This window comes from Ambystoma mexicanum, chromosome 6q (assembly GCF_040938575.1).
Source record: "Ambystoma mexicanum isolate Mex_15411 chromosome 6q, UKY_AmexF1_1, whole genome shotgun sequence".
NCBI classification, from domain to species: Eukaryota; Metazoa; Chordata; class Amphibia; order Caudata; family Ambystomatidae; genus Ambystoma; species Ambystoma mexicanum.
The window spans coordinates 1,398,136,571-1,398,157,804 of record NC_090937.1 but is presented as its reverse complement, the minus strand read 5'-3'; the positions used below and the strand labels follow the sequence as shown (position 1 = coordinate 1,398,157,804).

Here is a 21,234-nt window from a genome sequence, read left to right as displayed (position 1 = left end):
ATAAAGAAATACACGGGTAAATGCAATCCCTGCTTCCAAGGTAGATATGTAACCCCTTAAATTAGTTCAGTGGTCCTAGACACTTACGTAAGGGTTGATTTGCAAAGTAGTATCTCTAGTAACCCTGATTTACTCTTGATTTATTCCTAGAGAAAGTCGGATTGATTCATACAAAATAACTAGGGGTAAATCTGATTTACTTCTGACTTGCTACTGCTCTTTTTAATTGTGAATTAATGACTGCCCTTGACAAGGTTGTACCAATTATGCTTAAACCAGTACAAATTAAACTCCCTAATGGCTGGTGTATGCATGACCTCAGTGTGACTAAACACAACTTCGGAAACTAGAAGAAAAGCAATAGCATCAATCTCAATCTATGGATTACATAATCTCATTTTGGAAGCCTTACAATATTGCTCTCTATTCATCCAGAAGCATAATCCCATTTTGACCAAAATTCAATGGCCAATGTCTTGAATATATCCTGTACATTATTCCACACTCAAATACTGCTGTGTTCCCTCTTCCTCGCTTGCAGCAAAATTATTCTCCAAAATTTGCACCCACATCGACACTTTTGTCTCCAACATAATTGAGAAAATCCAGATCCTGCTGAAGGGCAAATTAAACAAAAATGATAACATGCTCTGGATGTCCTTGCCCCTATCATGAGAATCCATCTGAAGCCTACCTCCAAGTGCAACTCTTGGTATGACTCTGATCTCGCCACCCTGAAACGCAAGTGAAGGGTGACTTAGAGGAAGTGGAGGGCATTGGGCACATCCTCTGACAAACTGCGTCTCTGCGGCCTCTAACAACACGGCCAAACTCTTTAAAATCTGCAAGGAGCTGGCCAATCATTCTGCAGTCTACTCCTCTCCTGTTCCCTCCCAGGCCCTCTGTATGGCTCTAACTTCTCACTTCACCACTAAAACTCAGGACATCTCTCTCCTTTTCCTCTCTGTCTACCTCTCCTGACCCCCCTCTGGCCGCCTCTCCCTCTCCTCCTCCTTTCTCCTCTTTCTCTCTGACCACTCATGATGATGTTTCTAGACAAGTCTGATCTATGAAAGTGTTGTCCAAGCAGGTGCACCTCTGCTCCTCCAGAATCATCAAGCACCACATTCACACCCTTTCTCCAGCCTTGGCCAATTTCTGCAATCACTCCTTTACCACTGGAACTTTCTCCTCTCTCTTCAAGCACTCCCTTGTGCACCTCCTCCTGAAAAAGCCTTCTGCCGATCCTTCTTATCCCGCTAACTACCACCCAATCTCTATCACTCCTTTCCGGGACAAACTCCTGGAAAAGCTAGCCATCTCCCAGCTTACTCTTTACACTGAATTTATTGGTTGTCTCCATGACCATCAGTCTGGCTTCAGAGTAGCCAGAAGCACGGAAACTGCTCTCCTGAACACCCGTGAAGATCTGCTCACTAATCTTGATTCTAGCCTTCCTTCTGTCATCATCCTCCTTGACCTTTCCTCTGCTTTTGACATGGTCAATCATGCCATCTTCATCAGTCGTCTCCGGGAGACCCTGGGCATCAATGATCAGGCCCTGGCTTGGTTGACCTTCCTCCTGGACCGATCCTCCCAGGTCCAACTGGGGCCTTTCTCTTCCACCACCTCTCTCCCCACATGTGGTGTTCCCCAGGGTCCTAAACTCCAGGGCTCTAACCTCTCACCTTGGCTATTCAATGTCTATTTTGCTCCTTTGGCCCACCTTATCTCTACCTTCTCCTCTAACTTTTAGTGTTATGCAGATGACACTCAGCTCTCCTTCAGGCTTCCCTCAGCCTCCTCTACAGCTAATTCCTGACTGTCTATCCACGATTCAGGAGTGGGGCGCCTCCAATGATCTCTGCCTTAATGCCAGTAAGACTGAGATCCTTCTCATTGGGACACCTGCTCCTGCTTTCCCTCTCTCACTCTGGCCGCCCTCCTTCGGCCCTCTTCCTTCGCCTTCCTGTGAGGCAAAAAACCTTGGTGTCATCTTCGATTCCACTCTCTCCTTCTCTCCTCACATCACAGACCTTGCCAAGAAGGCCCACTACGAGCTGCACCTCCTCAGAGGTATTCTTTCTTTTCTCACTTTCCCCCAGAAGCTCTCTGTCTCCAGAGCCCTGATTCTCTCTAGGCTGGACTACTGCAACAGCTGTCATGAACTGCCGAATTCGTCCATTCTGGACTTCATGGTCCATGATGCACCGCGTAAGAACTCTGTGATCCTCCCAACATGGGTGACAATTCCGAAACGCTGCACACCAGCCCTTGCTTATTACGTTTGACTTCCTAGAAAACAGCCACGCCCCCACGGCTCTACGCGTCTCAACGCTACTGCTTGGAGTAGTTAGACGTGTGTTGTCAGAGTCCGCTTCCGTGCTCTTTTGATTCCCTTTTTTCCTTTCTTCTTATTCCTGGAGCCCCGTCCGTTTCCCTCCTTACCTCTTATCTGTGCCCTATTCCTGGATTAATCCTGTGCTCGGTCCTACGGCGCTTCGGTTTGCTCCGAGCCTAGAACTCTATCTCCCTCCTGGTTCCACCTCCTGGATACTGAACGCTACCCGGCGAAGGACAGCCGGAGAACTCACGCTGGAATCCGAAGACCCGTGCCCAGGCTTATTCAAGTCTCGGACAGTACGAAAGAAGAAGCCACTTCCAAGAAGGTCGCAAGTAAAGAGAAACAGGTGAGAAGGGGAGAAACTTGTGACCGATTGAGACGCCTCAAGCCTGATACAAAAGCAGATGTGGAAGCCGCAGTTCAAGACCTCATGAGAGGTATGCAAGAATTAACCACTGAAGTCCAAAACCTCAAGGCTGAGAATGCGGCATTAAATCAGTTAGTCTTATCTCGTGACTCTGCAGCCAAGGAAAGTGTCCTGGTAGGGGGAGTAGTGGACAATTATGACGGATCATCAAAAACCCTACGTGCCTTCCTTGATTTCTGTTTAGTACATTTCACCTTCAAACCGTACTATTTTTCCACCCCACGAGCAAAGGTCAAAGGTCAAATGTTTGATCGTCCAGAACTTGTTTACAGTGCACAAGAAAGACTGCTTGAATTCCAACAAGGGACTCAGGATATGCTCACTTATGCGACTCGCTTTAAACAGCTAGTAAAAGAAGCCGATTGGTCCCAAGAAGCCAGCTTCACCCTCTTTCGAAGAGGTTTAAATGACGAGATAAAGGATGAATTAGCTAGGGTAGCTCGCCCAAGTTCCTTCCAAGCTCTCATGGACCTCTCCCTACAGATTGATTTCCGGATCCAGGAAAGAAAGGCAGAGAAAAGGAAGTCTAAGTCAACATCCCCAAAGGCAGCCACAGGTTATCCCTGCCCCAAAGAAACAGCTGCTTCGCAAGCCTCAGATCCAGAACACATGCAACTAGGCGCCTTCCGAGGACCAATTTCTCCCCAAGAAAGGATCTGTCAGATTAATACAGGACTGTGCATGTATTGTGCCTCTGATAAACACCTTGTAAGAGAATGTCCTATAGCGCCACCTCCGCGTTTGGGTAACGCCAGCTCCCGGTCCTAAGCGGAGCACAGCTTCGGGAGAAAGATGTCTGCTCCTCATCTCCTTCCTTGAAATCTCCAGGACAGAACACTCTAGTGATTCTACAGACATTCTTGTCACCTACCAAAGAAGAATCCTACCCCATCCTGGCCCTAGTGGACTGGACAATCATGATTGGGTTGCCAACCATCACATTGCTCGCGAAACCAAAGAGGTAGTACAACCTGTTGAAGCCATTGATTGCAGACCCTTGTCTTCTGGACCCATAACTCACCAAACCAAGGACTTACTACTTTCAATAAATAACCATCAGGAAATACTTAGATTTGACATCAAAAAATCTGCCCATTACCCCATGGTTTTAGGATGCCTTGGCTACAGAAGTCCAATCCATACATCAATTGGGCAGCAGGGTCCTTGTTTCTCGGCTCATTGTTTATCTCTTGCCACATTGCAAGGTCCTTCAGCGGACTTCCAGGAGCACAAGCAACCATCCGTAACTGTATCCAACATTATCCAAATTCCTCAGGCATACCAAACATACTGAGATGTGTTTTCAACAGCCATTGTTAAAGCTCTCCCACCTCATAGACCAGAGGATTGTGCGATTGATACAGACCCATCTGCGGTAATTCCATTCGGGAGAATGTTCATTTTATCTGAACCAGAAAAGAAATCTCTCTGAGAATATCTGGACACCAATTTGACAAATGGTACTATCCGACCTTCCAAATCCCCAGCCGGTGCTTCCCTCTTCTTCGTTCCTAAAAAAGACACTAAGGAACTGTCACGCTCACCTGATTCCCACGGAGGCGCAGGTCTGGCTTCGAGTGCTGATGCTTCTTCTATGGTGAAGCGCAGGACTCTGAAGATGGACTCACTGGCTCGCAGGAATATTCCCCTGTGCGTGAAAAGGGAGTATTACCTACTGACGGAATAATACTCAAGCCTCCCACTCCCTTCCAACCCTCCACGATACCCTTCCTCGATTCCCTGTGAAGTCTCACCTTAGGGTCTGGAAGGATGAGTTCTCCATCCTGCTTCTGATGCAGGGGCGCGTTGAAACCCAGTTACTTCACTGGATTGAGGTTTGATGGGAGTTCAAATAAGTTGACTATTCAGGTAAGGCGCTGTAAGAGTTCTGTAGCAAGTTCAAAAGTTCAAGCTTAATAATGTTCATTGTCTTATTGCAGCAAGCGCTAACGCTTATGTCTTTTTCCCCTTAGGGGCCGGGGTTCGGAATGCCGGAGATATGGCGCCGACCTGAAGTGAAACGTGCAGTTCCAGTAAATGACAGGTAAGTTCTGGATGAGCGTTCGGGTACTGTCTTTGCATTCGCTCATTCAATGTCTTTGTCTTTTTTCCCCATAGGGGCCGGGGTCCGAAATGCCAGGAAGCGGCAGGACCCGAAATGAAATGGGAATGACCCAACAGGTAAGTCTTAGAAGGAAACTGAGCTTTTCCTATTCCCTTCCTTCTCTCACCTTGTGTTCTTGTCTTTTTCTCTCTAGGCTCTGGGAAGTGGCTTCGGATCCGGATGATCGCTGCTGAAGATGGAGGTGCCCAGGAAAGGTGAGTGAAATGCAGCGCTGCAGCGATCGGAGCAAAAAGCTTTTAAAATGATGTCTTCCCTTTCAGGATCGTCGGTGTGAAGTCTCTGTGATGCAGCTTTAGCAGGTAAGGTCTTCTTTCTCTCCAATTCTCTCTTAGCAGGTGACCCAGGATGCTGACAGGCGTGGCTGAAGTCCAGATGCAGGAGCTGACACGGTGAGCGTCCAGCTGCGAGGAGCAGAACAACGCGAAGCGTGAGTTGCTGATCGGGCGTGGTTTAAATAGCTTTGGAAGAAGTTCCAGGTATGTATCCTTCCACCGATCAGGTATGTATCCTTCCCCGACCACACCCAGGGGAAAGTAGGTCCACAGGTAAAGTAGTTCCATTCAGGCCTCAAGAGGGGCTGGATGTAGCAGCATGGTCTGCATCAGGTAAGTGCACCTTAAAACACTTGAACACATGTCTAGCTTTATGAGCCTGGCGCCTAAGGCGCCAGGACAGGGGTCCAACATCAGCCTGGCACCTAAGGCGCCAGGACTGTGTCCAAAGGGCCCCAGCTTGGGCCCGCTGGCACTTCCCTGGGGGAAATGATGCCTGCCTCTGGGGTTGCTGGGTCGGACCTGGCTCCTTGGAGGTAGGCATCATGACAGTACCCCCCCTCAAGGCCCCTCCCAAGGTTGTTCCCTCCGGGAGTTTTGGCTTGTTCGGAAATCTCCGGTGGAACCTTTGTATTAATCGAGGTGCGTGAACATGGTTACTAGGCTCCCACGATCTCTCCTGAGGTCCATATCCCTTCCAGTCAACAAGATAGAAGAGTTTGGACTTTAACACCTTGGAGTCTAAAATGTCTTTAACTTCGAATTCTAATTCCCCTTCAATTTGAACTGGGTCTGGAGGCTTGGACAGTCGGGTCCCTGGTTGTACTGGCTTCAAAAGTGATGCATGAAAAACTGGATGAATACGCATGTTAGACGGTAAATCCAGTTTAAAGGCCACGGGATTGATTATAGCCTTGATGGGATAAGGTCCTATGAATCTGGGATTGAAGGTTTGCGGGCCCTTGAGGGGTAAATGTTTCGGTGCTAGCCATACTTGATCTCCTAGTTGGTAAGGAGGAGTTTTACTTCGGTGCAAATCAGCGTTTTCTTTATACTTTTTCTTGGCTTGCTGTAAATGAGTTGCAGCTTCTTTGAAGGCTTGGGTTATTGTGGAATGCAGATGATTTACTGCGGGCATTTACAGGGTCAGAGGTGGATCTAGATCAGAGGTCCGAGGATGGTGACCATACAAAGTATAAAAAGGAGTTTGTCCGGTTCCAGAATGCACTGAATTGTTGTATGCATATTCTGCGATCCAAAGGATGTCTTTCCAATTTAACTCGGATTGGTGTAACATGCACCGAAGATATTGCTCGAGAGTCTGATTGGTTCTCTCGGTTTGTCCGTCGGTCTGGGGGTGGTGGCTGGTGGATAGCCGCACATCTATTTGTGCTAGTTGGCAACACTTCTTCCAAAAATGGGAGATAAATTGACTTCCACGATCCGAGACTAATATGGAAGGGAAACCATGTATGCGAACTATATTCTCCAGAAATTCCTTGGCCAAGGTGGAAGCTGAAGGCAAACCTTTTAAAGGGATACAGTGGGCCATTTTGGAGAATAGATCCACAATTACAAGGATAGTGTTGTAACCAGCACAAGGAGGCAGGTCAGTTATAAAGTCCATTGACAAGGTGTGCCATGGTGCCGGTGGAATATCCAAGGGTTGAAGTAGGCCGGCTGGCCTTTTCTTTTGACCCTTGTTTTGGGCGCAAATTCCGCAAGACAATACAAAAGACTTTGGCCCTCATTACGACCCTGGCGGAAATCGAAAAACGATGGCGGAAATGGAATACCGCCATCGAATAGCGCTCGGTGCGATTATGACCCGTCACCGTAAAGTACGATGCCATTAGCGACACCGTAGTGAACGCCAACGCTAACTGCACCAAGTACGTGCACGCGCGCCATGGCAAACCGTAATTACCACCATGGCGCAATGGTACGCGAATTCTGACCCTAGCGGACATGTACCTAACGCCATCAAGCATGGCGGAAAGTACCATTCCGCCATGGTGAGAAGTACGGCATCGCGAATCAACCGTAAACGGCCCTACTGAGTGCCTGTACACCACTCCCTGGCCACATTGCACAACTCCTCGTAGGTGCAATGAAGTCACACAATGCAACCAGTCAAATGTACAAGTCACCCATGCATGCCAACGAACAAATGAATCTAGGGGCTCCAAGTGCCTTGTGAGTGGCCATCCATATTTGCCATGGCACCATTGCCGCACTGATGCAGCACAGGCATGTGAAGGTTCAAGTACAGCAACATGAGCAGAAAAATGAGACAAACAAAAACAGGCCCCCCCCATCGACTGACACCAGTGTAAGGCAACATTCAAAGCAGTATCCTGAGTCAGACTGCACTAGCCCTGTACTCCTGCCAGTAAACAAACCAACCAGCAGCATAAGCATGTACCACACAAGTTGGCAGAGTGACTGAGCAGCCAGGCACATCTGAAGAGGGGCCAATGGGAGCTGCAGGGCACAGATGGCACGAATACAGAAGCTATTCCAATGGACATGACCTCAGTCTCCCTCCAAGAAACGCACGCAAACACAGGCACCTGTGACCAGCCATATACTGATAATCACATCATTCCACCAATCCACCTGGCTGACCGGCATCTGTTACACAAAAGCTAATCCCCCGCCCCTGAGCATGACATCATCAAAACAGTCATAATGGTAGCCCCTATCCCTGACCACACTGGGCTTCGTAGGCAAACGCGGCCAGTACAGTACCACGCAACAATACTTAGAAGCCGGAACCCAATGCAGATCTACTCACAATACATCGCTCCACAAATAGGAATATGCTACATTACTTGCAAAGAATAACGCTACACGGTTAATATCAGAATAGAAATTTAATGCACCACAAAATCACCAAGCCCATACAGCCATTAGGTCATGAACCCCAAAATATATTTCATCATTGTGGGCTGCATCCGCAATAAATGACCAGCTTCTTCTTGTGTGACGCCCTGTTCCTTCATGGTACACAGGGGCTACATTCACGTTCAAAAAGGCAACATGGAAGCGCCTAGAACCGCAGGGCCGTCCCATTAGGTAGGCACTAGTCCAGCTGAAAGGTCGAAATGTTGCTCCTAGCCACTAGTACCGCGTAAGGGCATGTGGCCCATTGGCGATCGTCCCATAAGATCGTAATGGTGCTCCACTGATTAACTCAAAGCAGCAGGTGTCGGTAGTAAAAGCCATCTGCAGGAGTGGCATACAGATGGCAGCGGCAAAAGGGGAGGAGATACCTGTCACCCAAATGAAATGAAAAAGAATAGTATGGCCATCAGAACTTGATTTGTATTACTCACTTCAATGATCACACTAAATCTACAGCCATATGCATGCTAGCCCACTCCAAAGGATTATTCCCACCCAAATATCACTTGCGAATCATAACTATAAATATCGAGGTGAAAACACTATTACAAACGAGTGTTTGTGTGCATGCGTCTGTCAAAACAGAATCCATTCGATGGGATTAGTAACGTGCATAGACACAAGTGTTTGAAGGCGCGTCGAGACAGGGAGGGTTCAACAAGGCCAGATAGACGATGGTCCCACTATGGCAGCTCTGCATCACATAGCGCAGGGGAGGTGGATAGATTCCAAAAAGCCCTGTACATGGCAAACTCTCCATCAAATCATCTGTCCATGCATCCATACATCATTCCCTCATCCCGGTATGAAAACGCCTGATTATGTACTCACATAACATGTGAAATTTCCATTGAGTCTGTGCGTAATGCAGTCTGCAAAATCCACTGTGCTCCAGGCCGGAATTCCAGTGTTGTGAAGTATTTGGGAACGTCCTGGCTTATCGTCCACCACGCTATTGCGCATCCCATACTATTCATATCAATCATTGCATTCTCGCCATGGCCCCTGTCCCAAGGACATTTAACAATAGAACGTTATATTTGCAGTCAGACCTGTGGGCGTCTCCTCGCCGCTAGCTGAAGACCGAAAGCGCCGTCCTTCGAATTCCTCATTTGCAACATCACGTCGAAAAGGCATCTGTGACCGCTTGAAATAACAAATCCATCCATGTAGTGCGGCAATGTGTGAAAATGCAAAGTGGCTTCACTCACAAATGGGACGCCCCGCCCGTCGGTGAACCGCGGTACAGTGCTGCATGAGGGTCCACCGTTAATCGAGTACTACATTCCACTGAGCCTTCACAAGTTTGTTCGCGACTGCAAAGATAGTATGGGAAACAATGGGACCATAGCAGAATGAACATATGAACCAATATTTCACTGGCATCGGGATCAAATACATGATTGTAATAGCAAGATGCCATGCGTCGAATTGCAGTGTTGCGTGCGGGACGTGCTCGCCCAAAGGGGATTGCAGCTTGCACAGGTGGAATGAATCACCACAGGTGGAGGCAATACAGCTTGAAAACACATAAATTGCACACCCAACCCCCTCACACAACCACACCCACTCCAAAATGCTACCGGCCGGACTAGCGATGTTGGCCCTGGGGGACCTGATAGCACTGCAACTACTCCAACTCCAAGTAGAAGACGAACACCAACTACTACAACAACCGGCCGCACAGAGGAGACGCAGGAGGAGGAGGAGGGCAAGGCAGGGCCAGCAAGGCCCGCCAGCACAGCCACTACCACCACGCAGGCAGCCCGCAATCCCACGCCTCCGAGCACATCCGTTCAACCTCACGGATGAGCAGATCCACACCCTCTACCGTTTGGACCGGGACACCATAACCGCCATTGTGGACATGACACAGGCTGACCTTGTCAGCATGATAGATAGCCCAACCGCCATCCCACCCCTACTGAAGGTGGTGTCTGTACTCCACTTCCTGGCCACAGGCACCTACCAGCACACAGTCGGACAGTTGCATGGCATTTCACAGCCACTGTTCTCACGGACACTATTGCAAGTGCTCGATACCCTCCTGAAGCACGCAGACGACTACATCTCTCTACCACGCTCGGAGCAGGAAATTACGAACACAAAAGTGGGATTCCATGCACTTGGCGGCATACCGGGTTGCATTGGTGCCATCGACTGCACCCATGTTGAATTGGTCGTCCCACATGCCATGGAGGCTCAGTACCGCAACCGAAAACAATTTCATTCTCTTAATGTACAAATGGTGTGTGACTCCAACAGGATCATTACACATTGTTGTGCACGCTTTCCTGGATCAACCCATGATTCTATGGTCTTGAGGAACTCTAGAATACCACGCTACATGGAGCGACACGCGGGGAACAGATCCTGGCTACTCGGTGAGTCTCATTTCATGCATGATAATGTGGGGTATGTGATGCGGCAATGACCTGGCAGGAGGGGGGGGGGGGCGTACGTAGCAATGTCATTCCACAAACATCCTTTATTGTCCACATACAGGTGATGCCGGGTATCCACTGAAGAGATGGCTCCTTACACCACTCCGGAACCCACAGAACCAGCCTGAGGAGGACTACAACCATGCCCACTCACGTACCCATGTAGTCATAGAACAGGCATTCGGCCTACTGAAGACTCGTTTCCGCTGCCTCAGCAGGTCTGGCGGGGCACTCCTGTACCGCCATGAGAAGGTTGCAAAGATGGTCATGGCATGTGTCATGCTACACAACATGTGCGTACGTAGAAATGTGCCCATGCCCCCTGACGCAGAACTGCAAGCACCTGAAGATGGTCATGATGAGGGTGGGGATGTGGCAGCACCTCAAGGAGTCCGCGAGGCACAGGAGGGCCGTGAGATTCGTCAGAATGTCATAGATGCATGCTTCTAGCACTCACGCCTGGTGGCTGTTACATGGACACGGGACTTGTGGCACTGTGTGTGTCTGGAACATGCACAATATGGACCGTACGCCTATAAAGGCCTCGTACACAAAGATCAATGTCCACACATCTCATTGGATGATTGTGAAATGTTTATAGCATATGTGAAATTATGTTACACACCCCATCGACCCGCCACCCAAGTGAGCCCAACACACCCCCTCCACCCTCCTACCTCCCCCCCGAACACCAGTGTCCGAAGATGCTCATTGTCAGTGGGCAGACGCTATTGCAAGCCCCCTCTCCGGGTATCAGGGGCACCCCTGCCTGTGGAGTGCAGGTTCCTCCCAGATCTACGTTGGGGGCTGCCCTGGACGGAACTTGCAACGGATGATGTCTCTGCCTGCTCACGTCCATGCATGTCCGTAAGGGTTTGTGAGAGCTCAGTGAGCACACGGCGCACAGCGGCAAGTTCAGCACATACGTCTTTGGACGTCGCATGCAGTTCCCCCCTCAGGCTCTCGGTGCTTCTCTCCATTTGTGCCCTTAGTGTCTCTGTACTTCTCTCCATTTCTGCCCTAAGTGTCTCAGTTGCTGTTTCTATGGCTGCCTTAGTACCCCCACATTCATCAGCATGGTCCTTGAGGAGCGTGGCCAGTTGCTGCTGTTGCACGATCACCTGGTCGAGGGACTGTTGCCTCTGCTGTGCCATGGCCATTTGCGGTGGTGTCACAGAGGGGCTGGACACCTCATGTTGCCTTGGGCTTGTGGGGGATGGCCAGTCGTCGTCTTGTGGGTGCCCCTGCGTGGTATCCTCATGGTGTACGGGATGGAACAAACAGGGGGATTGAGACAGGTCATGGATGGATCTTACTTCGACATCCCCGTTTTCTGTGTCGGAGCATGCTGCCATTAATGCAGTGTCACCTATGGTGCTGCTGCCACCAGAAGCAGTGACCTCTGTGGCATCCATTGGGGGGACCTGTGGTGGTGCTGTTGTGGGCATGCTGGCTGCTGGGGTGCCTGTTGAAGTTCCCTCCTGTGTGCTGCCACTTGATTTGTGCTGCTGCCGTGTCTTGATGCGTGCAGCTGAGGTGGAGGGTCTTTGGCCGTTGGTCTTGGCCCTCTTTGCAGGTGTGCTGGTAGGGGTGTCCTGGAGCTCGTCGTTTGATTCGGACCCTGTGGTGGAGTAAAGGAGGGCGAGCGTTATTAATGGGTCTGTGGAAATTGGAATGGCAATGTATCACATGCATTGGGGTGGTACCTGAGGGTGATTTGGGTCGGGGGCTTGGAGGTGGTTTCATTTTTGTGTGGATTGAGGATGCAGTTGTTTTGCAGCCTGCAGTTAGGGTGTGCCTGCTGCACGTGTAGAGGGTGTTTTTAGGATTTTTAATTATTTATGTATTTAATGTGAGTTTTAAAGTGCGCTATCAGGCCAATGTATGTGGACGTTCTCCTGGACATGTGTTACTGTTGCACTGTGTGGACACATGGTACTTCACATGATTGGACATTGTGGATTTAGCATTGTTTTATTTGGCCCACCTACCTGATTCTTCGGATGTCTGCACTCCTTTCTCCATCCCTCCGACTCCCTCTATACTCTCCATTCCAATGGTGGAGGCACAGATTTCTTCCCAGGGGGTCAACTTGATGGGTGATTCCGATCCTCCCCCGGTAGCTGTGGCAATGTTACGGTTGGCGGATAGTATGCTCCGTACGCGTATCCGCAGGTCGTCCCATCGCTTTCTGCATTGCTGTGGGTTGCGGGGTGCGGTCCCCACCCCACTTACCCGCTGTGCCACCAGGGCCCATATGGCCTTCTTGTTCGCAAGTGCCGTCCTGGTCATTTGCGTCGAGAAGACGACGCCAGCATTCTCCTGGAGGGTCTCTGTGAGCACGGTGAGTTCCTCACGGGAGAAGTGGACCTGCCGCTTGCGGTCGCACGCTTTTTTCGCTACTTTTCCCATTTTTATTGCTTTCACTGGGGTGGATGACGGGTTGGGATGTGTCTCAGGGTAGTATTTTTTATGGTTGTGTGGGAATTCAGATTTTATAGGTGTACGCCGTGCTGTTTCCCGTTCCGGGACCATTTTTTAACTTCCGTTTCCGTATATTTACGGTCACCGTACTTTCCGAATCCCGCTCATTACGGTGACCGCTCAGATGGGTGGCGGAATTGCACCTAGGGCGCCGTACGACGGCGGTGAGGGGCGTTTTGGGGACATTTCCGCCATCGCGGACTTTGCACTTCCGCCATGGCGTAGTGCTCGTGCACGATGGGTCGGAATTAGCCGCACTTTGCTACGTCGTGCAATGGCGTAAACGCTATTTACGCTATGGCGGTCAGGTCAGTCACTTTCCGCCAGGGTCGTAATGAGGGCCTTTATGTCTTTTCTCCAAGAAGGCCACCAGAAGTGGCGTTTGATTTTTTCCTCCGTTTTAGCGATACCAGGGTGTCCTTCCATTAATGATTCATGATGATGGGCAATAACAAGTTCTTGCAATTCTTTACTAGGCAGAAACAACTGCTCCTGGAAGTAGGGTAAATCATCCTTAACGGTGTAATGAGGACCCTTTTGACTCCATTCCAGTAAGGCTGAAGAGTCTAGAAGGTGTTTTACTTGCGTTTGGATGTCCTCAATAGTGTGCAATGAAGTTAGGCCTAGGATTCTTTGTTCTGGTATGATTGGCACAGGTTCTAAACTCGAATTGGGTTCTTCCATGCCATTCCGGGATAAGGCGTCCGCTTTACCATACTTGCAGCCAGGGCGATAGGTAATTACAAAATCAAATTCCGCAAAGAATAGAGCCCATCGGAGTTGTCGTGAAGATTGAGCCTTGGCCGTCCTTAAATACTGTAAATTTCTGTGGTCCGTAATTACGGTGATGGTGTGTCTTGCCCCGAGAAGGTAGTGACGCTAAGCCTTGAAAGCAGATTTAATAGCCAGTAACTCTTTGTCGGTAATTGCGTAGTTGATTTCAGGAGGAGAAAATTTCCTGGACCAAAAGGCCACAGGGTGTAGTTGGTTAGTTTCTGGGTCTCTTTGCGACAGGACAGCTCCCATGGCCGAACTGGATGCGTCGGTTTCCACAATGTAAGGGAGATCTGGGTGCGGGTGCTTCAATATAGGTGCAGAGGTGAATTTGGTTTTCAGGTCCTGAAAGGCTTGTTCGGCCTCAAGAGTCCATTCAAAGCGTTTTTTTTTCTTTAGGAGAGCTGTGATGGGTTGGACTGTTCGGGAAAATTCCGGGATGAATCTTCGATAGAAATTGGCGAAGCCGAGCATGCTCTGAACTCCCTTCACTGAGCTAGGAGATGGCCATTTGAGGATGGCGTCCACCTTTTGCGAGTCCATTCGGACTCCTTGAGGTGTCAGGATGAATCCGAGAAACTCCACTTCTGTGGTATGAAAAACGCATTTTCCGAGCTTTGCAAATAGTCTGTGCTGGCGCAATTTCTCAAGAACTGCCCTAACATGTTTTCTGTGATCGGATTCTGAAGAGGAGTACACCAGGATGTCGTCAATATAAACAATGACACAGACGTCGATAAGTTCCCGAAGAACATCATTCATAAAGTACTGAAAGGCGGCAGGTGCATTGCACAAACCGAAGGGCATCACCTGATATTCGAAGAGCCCAAATTTGGTGCGGGATGGAGTCTTCCATTTGTCGCCTTCTTTTATACGCACCAGGTGATAAGCTCCTCGGAGATCTAACTTGGTGTACACACAAGCGTCTTTTACCTGGTCGATAAGCTCAGGGATCAGGGGCAGAGGATAACGATTCTTAATCGTTATTTGATTTAGGGCGCGATAGTCTATACATGTTCTAAGGTCGCCCTCTTTTTTCGGCACGAAGAACAGAGCTGAGGAGACAGGAGACTTGGACGGGCGAATAAAACCATTGGCTAGGTACTGATCTAAATACTGACGCAAATGTAGGTTCTCAGGTTCCGTAAGAGCATAAATCCTACTACAAGGTAGTTGAGCATTGGGTACCAGATCGATTTGGCAATCATAAGACCGATGGGGAGGTAACGTGTTAGCCTGTTCCTTCTGAAAAACGTCTTGGAATTCTTGGTATTCTGACGGTAGCTGTACAGGGGTGGAAGTTGCTGAGGCTAGACCCATAACTGGATTTCTTGGGTAACAAGTTGGTTCACAATCAGGAAAACTTATCTTCTTTGCTCGCCTGTCAATTCTGGGATTATGTGTTTCTAACCAAGGAATTCCAAGAATTACCTGAAATTGTGGGGCCTTGATCACATCAAACATGATTGCTTCCCGATGTCCATCCTGACCCACCAGTGTCATTTCAACAGTGGAATGCGTTACAGGCCCTGAGGCTATTTCGGTTCCATCTACTGTAGTAATGCCATCTTGGGTTACTTTCGGGCGGAGAGGGAGCTTAATCCTGGAAGCCAATTCACGGTCTATGTAATTTCCAGTAGCTCCACTGTCGATGTATGCTTTTATAGCATGCAACAGCTGAGGCTGTTTTGGGTCCACGAGCACCATTGGCATGACAAAATGTGAGGTCAAAGAGTTTGTTTTCAAGGTCGGCAAGCGGACCCCTACGCTTGTCGGGCTAGGTCGTTTTCCGAATTCGGTGTCAATAAATCGTTATCAGTGGCTCCAACCACCTTCTTAGGTGGTTTACCCGGACAATTTCGAAGAAAGTGACCGGAAGTCCTGCAAAACAGGCAAAGTTGCATTTGCCGCCTTCTCTCTCGTTCCTTCTGTGTTAATGGTCCTTTAACACCACCGATTTGCATAGGTTCGGATATGTCGGTACTCTTGGAGTTAGCGTGGGTTTTGATCGGTACTCGGGTTTCGTACTTGAACCGATCTGCTTTTCTATTTTGAAGTCTGTGATCAAGTTGAACCACCAAGTCTATGTAGTCTGCGCAGACCTGGGGTGGATCTACTATCTGAGCTAGAACATCCTTAAGCTCTCCGCGCAGGCCTCGATGAAACAATGTGATCCTTTTGTTTTCTGGCCATCCAGTTTCCACAACCAGTCTATTAAAGGTGGCAACGTAGGACAGAAGATCCTGATTACCTTGTCGTAAGGATAGCAGTTCGTTATCAAGGGCCTGTCCTTGAGAGTGTCGAGCAAACAATCTTTCCATGCTGGCCTGGAAACCCTGAAAATTCTGTAGAATGGGATCATCCTGATTTACCAATGGAATAGACCAATCGGCAGCACTGCCACTGAGGTAAGATAGTATAAAGGCTACCTTGGTCTGGTCGTTAGGGAAGGTCTGCATAGAAAGTGTAAACGACATTGGTTCATAAAGACGGCATATTTCTTGGGATACCCCGCAAAACGTTCAGGCGGGGCCAAAGGCATGTGTCCAGGTAGATTGATTTGTACCGGGTTATTCAAACCCATTGATGTGGAAGTATCTCCGGAATTAGGCAAAGGAGTGTGCCCTGCCTGGGCCTGCAATTACCTTTTGGCCAGGTCATCTGTTCTTTCCTTGGATAGGATCAGTTCTCTTTTGAGAGCGTTAGTCTCCTGGCGGGCTGAGTGCACTTCTGCCCGTAATTCCCCCAAAAGCTGGGCCAGCTGATCTGTCTCGGAAGTCTCCATAGTGCCCGGGTGGGAAATTGTGGGTAGGCTTCGCGTTCTGTCACGCTCACCTGATTCCCATGGAGGCGCAGGTCTGGCTTCGAGTGCTGATGCTTCTTCTATGGTGAAGCGCAGGACTCTGAAGATGGACTCACTGGCTCGCAGGAATATTCCCATGTGCGTGAAAAGGGAGTATTACCTACTGACGGAATAATGCTCAAGCCTCCCACTCCCTTCCAACCCTCCACGATACCCTTCCTCGATTCCCCGTGAAGTCTCACCTTAGTGTCTGGAAGGATGAGTTCTCCATCCTGTTTCTGATGCAGGGGCGCGTTGAAACCCAGTTACTTCACTGGATTGAGGTTTGATGGGAGTTCAAATAAGCTTGACTATTCAGGTAAGGCGCTGTAAGAGTTCTGTAGCAAGTTCAAAAGTTCAAGCTTAATAATAACGTTCATTGTCTTATTGCAGCAAGCGCTAACGCTTATGTCTTTTTCCCCTTAGGGGCTGGGGTTCGGAATGCCGGAGATATGGCGCCGACCCGAAGTGAAACTTGCAGTTCCAGTAAATGAAAGGTAAGTTCTGGATGAGCGTACGGGTACTGTCTTTGCATTCGCTCATTCAATGTCTTTGTCTTTTTTCCTCATAGGGGCCAGGGTCCGGAATGCCAGGAAGCGGCAGGACCCGAAATGAAATGGGAATGACCCAACAGGTAAGCCTTAGAAGGAAACTGAGCTTTTCCTATTCCCTTCCTTCTCCCACCTTGTGTTCTTGTCTTTTTCTCTCTAGGCTCTGGGAAGTGGCTGCGGATCCGGATGATCGCTGCTGAAGATGGAGGTGCCCAGGAAAGGTGAGTGAAATGCAGCGCTGCAGCGATCGGAGCGAAAAGCTTTTAAAATGATGTCTTCCCTTTCAGGATCGTCGGTGTGAAGTCTCTGTGATGCAGCTTTAGCAGGTAAGGTCTTCTTTCTCTCCAATTCTCGCTTAGCAGGTGACCCAGGATGATGACAGGCGTGGCTGAAGTCCAGATGCAGGAGCTGACACGGTGAGCGTCCAGCTGCGAGGAGCAGAACAACGCGAAGCGTGAGTTGCTGATCGGGCGTTGTTTAAATAGCTTTGGAAGAAGTTCCAGGTATGTATCCTTCCACCGATCAGGTATGTATCCTTCCCCGACCACACCCAGGGGAAAGTAGGTCCACAGGTAAAGTAGTTCCATTCAGGCCCCAAAAGGGCCTGGATGTAGCAGCATGGTCTGCATCAGGTAAGTGCACCTTAAAACACTTGAACACATGTCTAGCTTTATGAGCCTGGCGCCTAAGGCGCCAGGACTGTGTCCAAAGGGCCCCAGCTTGGGCCCGCTGGCACTTCCCTGGGGGAAATGATGCCTGCCTCTGGGGTTGCTGGGTCGGACCTGGCTCCTTGGAGGTAGGCATCATGACAGGAACTTCGACCTTGCCTGGATTACCGTGGCCTCAACCAATGCACTCTCAAGGACCTCTATCCGCTACCACTTATTTCGGACATTCTGGAGGCAGTGAGGGTGCTGTCATTTTCACTAAACTTGATCTCTGGGGTGCTTACCATCTCATTCGCATAAGGGAAGGCGATGAGTGGAAAACGGCCTTCAGATCTCCCTTAGGCCACTTTGAGTACCTGGTAATGCCCTTTGGTCTCGCCAATGCCCCCGCAGTTTTTCAACGTTTCATGGATCGGGTTTTTTCTGACATGCTGTTGCTTTTTGTTATTGTATATCTGGACGATATACTAATTTATTCCAATGAACCTCAGGCCCATCAAGAACATGTAAAAGCAGTTTTACAATGCCTACGTGAACACAAGCTCCTGGCCAAGCCTGAAAAATGCCTTTTCCATTTATCAACCGTTCATTATCTTGGATTTGTACTTAGTTCCAAAGGTATCGGAATGGATCCTTCCAAGGTTGATTCCATCCTGTCTTGGCCCGCTCCCACTACTGTAAAACAGATCCAATCCTTCCTGGGACTTGCTAATTTTTACAGAAAATTCATACCTGCATTTTCTGACATAGTGCATCCCATTGTAACACTCTTAAAGAAGGACATTCCATTTCAATGGTCCACGGCTCAAGAGACGGCCTTTCAGCAACTGAAACGGGATATCACTCGAGCTCCAATTCTAGCTCAACCTGATATAGATCGCCCTTCTTGGTGGAAACAGACGCATCCGACTATGCCATTGGAGCAGTCTTGAAACAAGAACTGGAGGACAAGATGGAGCATCCTATTGCATACTTATCCCGCACCTTGACTCCGAGTGAGAGTCATTATTCCGTCCTGGAGAAGGAGCTGTTAGCTATCCGACAAGCCTTCACCAACTGGCGTCATCTTCTTTTGGGTGCTAAACACCCAGTACAAGTTCGTACGGACCATCGAAATTTATAAGTCCTACAGTCCCTGGAGTGCAGAAACAGCCGTCAGGCCCGTTGGGCCTTCTTTTTTGCCCAATATCAATTTCAAATTCACCACTTTCCTGGAGCACATAACATCATTGCAGATGCCTTGTCCATACGTCCTGATTATGAGCCCCTCGAAGCACAACCTTTCCTAAGATGTTTCCTGACACTGTGTTTGTGGCTCAAGCCATTTCTCTCCTGGAGGACATTCGTGCAAAAACACCTTCCGAATTCTGGAAGGAATACAAAGGGAAGAATCAAAGGAACCTCGTGATGAAGGACGGATATCTCTTCAAGGAAACACGGCTGGCAATACCCACACAAGAACTGAGACGTAGGATTACAAATCTATGCCATGATACCCTCCATTCAGGACATCGAGGCATCACCACCACCCTCCATCTTGTACAGAGGCAATTCTGGTGGCCAAGGATGATAGACGACATAAGAATCTATGCCCAATCCTGTGCAGTGTGCAACCAGAATAAACATGATAACAGAAACCCAGCAGGTCTCTTACACCAACCAGCAATTCAAACACGACCTTGGGAAATCATCGCCACAGATTTTATCGTGGAATTACCCCCATCCAGAGGATACACAACCATAATGGTTACCATCGATTTATTTACACATATGGCTCACTTTACACCCTTGTTCAAGCTACCATCCTCATCTGAATTGGCTGGAAATTTCCTGGAACACATATTTAGGCTTCATGGACTACCTTCCAAGATCATCTCCGACAGAGGACCCCAATACATATCCCAGTTTTGGAAACAACTATGTCAAATATTGGGAATCCAGCGCGCGTTGTCTTCAGGATATCATCCACAGACCAATGGAGCAACTGAATGAGTCAACCAGACCCTAGAACAGTACCTTCGCTGTTTCGCCACCAAAGTCCAGGATGACTGGTCGCTTTTGATCCCTGTGGCTGAGTTCGCTTACAACAATTCGGATCATTCAGCTATCAAGACTAGTCCATTCTTTTGCAGTCAAGGATTTCATCCTTCAGTTCTACCATCTGTTCTTCCACATCCTACCCCAGTTCCTGCTGTCGATTCCTGGATTGAAACACTGGTCAACATACACAACGATGCCAAGGAACGACCAGAAAAAATGTCAAACGACATGCAGACACCAAAAGGAGACCAAGCCCTTCTTATGCAGTGGGAGATAAGGTTTGGCTGTCTTTGAAACTTCTTCCTCGACATCTGCGACCAAATAAACTGGCCCCCAAGTATTACGGACCCTTCCCCATAAAGGAAATCATTAATCCAGTGGCCTTCCGACTCCAACTTCCAGAATCGCGGAAAAGGATTCACCCGGTCTTCCACACTTCCTTGTTAAAACCATTTGTTCAATCCACCAGAACTGCTCCAAGACCTACTCCTGTAATCATCAATAATCAACTTGAATTCGAGGTCACCAGGATATGTGATTCCAGATACAGACGATGTCAACTCCAGTATCTGGTTGAATAGAAAGGATATCCTCCCAGCGAGCGCTCCTGGGAACCTGTCTCAAACATGAATGCCCCTTGCTTAATACAAAGATATAATCGAATCCACCCAGGCAAACCCGGAGGTGCAGGGTTTAGGAGGAGGCATACTGTCATGAACCACCAAATTCGTCCTTTCTGGACTTCATGGTCCATGATGCACCGCGGTAAGAACTCCGTGGTCCTCCCAACATGGCCGGCAATTCCGAAAGACTGCACACCAGCCCTTGCGCATTACGTCCAACTTCCTAGAAAACAGCCACGCCCTGTGGCTCTGCGCGTCTCAACGCTACTGCTTGGAGTAGTTAGACGTGTGTTGTCGGAGTCTGCTTCCGTACTCTTTTGATTCCCTTTTTCCTTTCGTCTTATTCCTGGAGCCCCATCCGTTTCCCTCCTTACCTCTTATCCGTGCCCTATTCCTGGATCAATCCTGTGCTCGGTCCTACGGCGCTTCGGTTCGTTCCGAGCCTGCAACTCTATATCCCTCCTGGTTCCACCTCCTGTATACTGAACGCTACTCAGCGAAGGACAGCCGGAGAACTCACGCTGGAATCCGAAGACCCGCGCCCAGGCTTATTCAAGTCTCGGACAGTACGAAAGAAGGAAGCCACTTCCAAGAAGTTCGCAGCTAAAGAGAAACAGGTGGGAAGGGGAGAAACCTGTGACAACAGCCTCTTCTTCAATCTGCCTTCGTATACTCTCCAGCCTCTGCTACTAATCCAGAACAGGACTGCAAGACATGTCCTTGGCCTCAAGTC

At 49.0% G+C, this 21,234-nt stretch overlaps 1 protein-coding gene across 6 annotated transcripts in view; it reads left to right on the top strand.

The window, feature by feature from the left end:
- Positions 1-21,234, top strand: part of HGFAC (HGF activator) — a 1,108,062-nt gene that overhangs the window by 657,437 nt on the left and 429,391 nt on the right. The window lies entirely within an intron of this gene.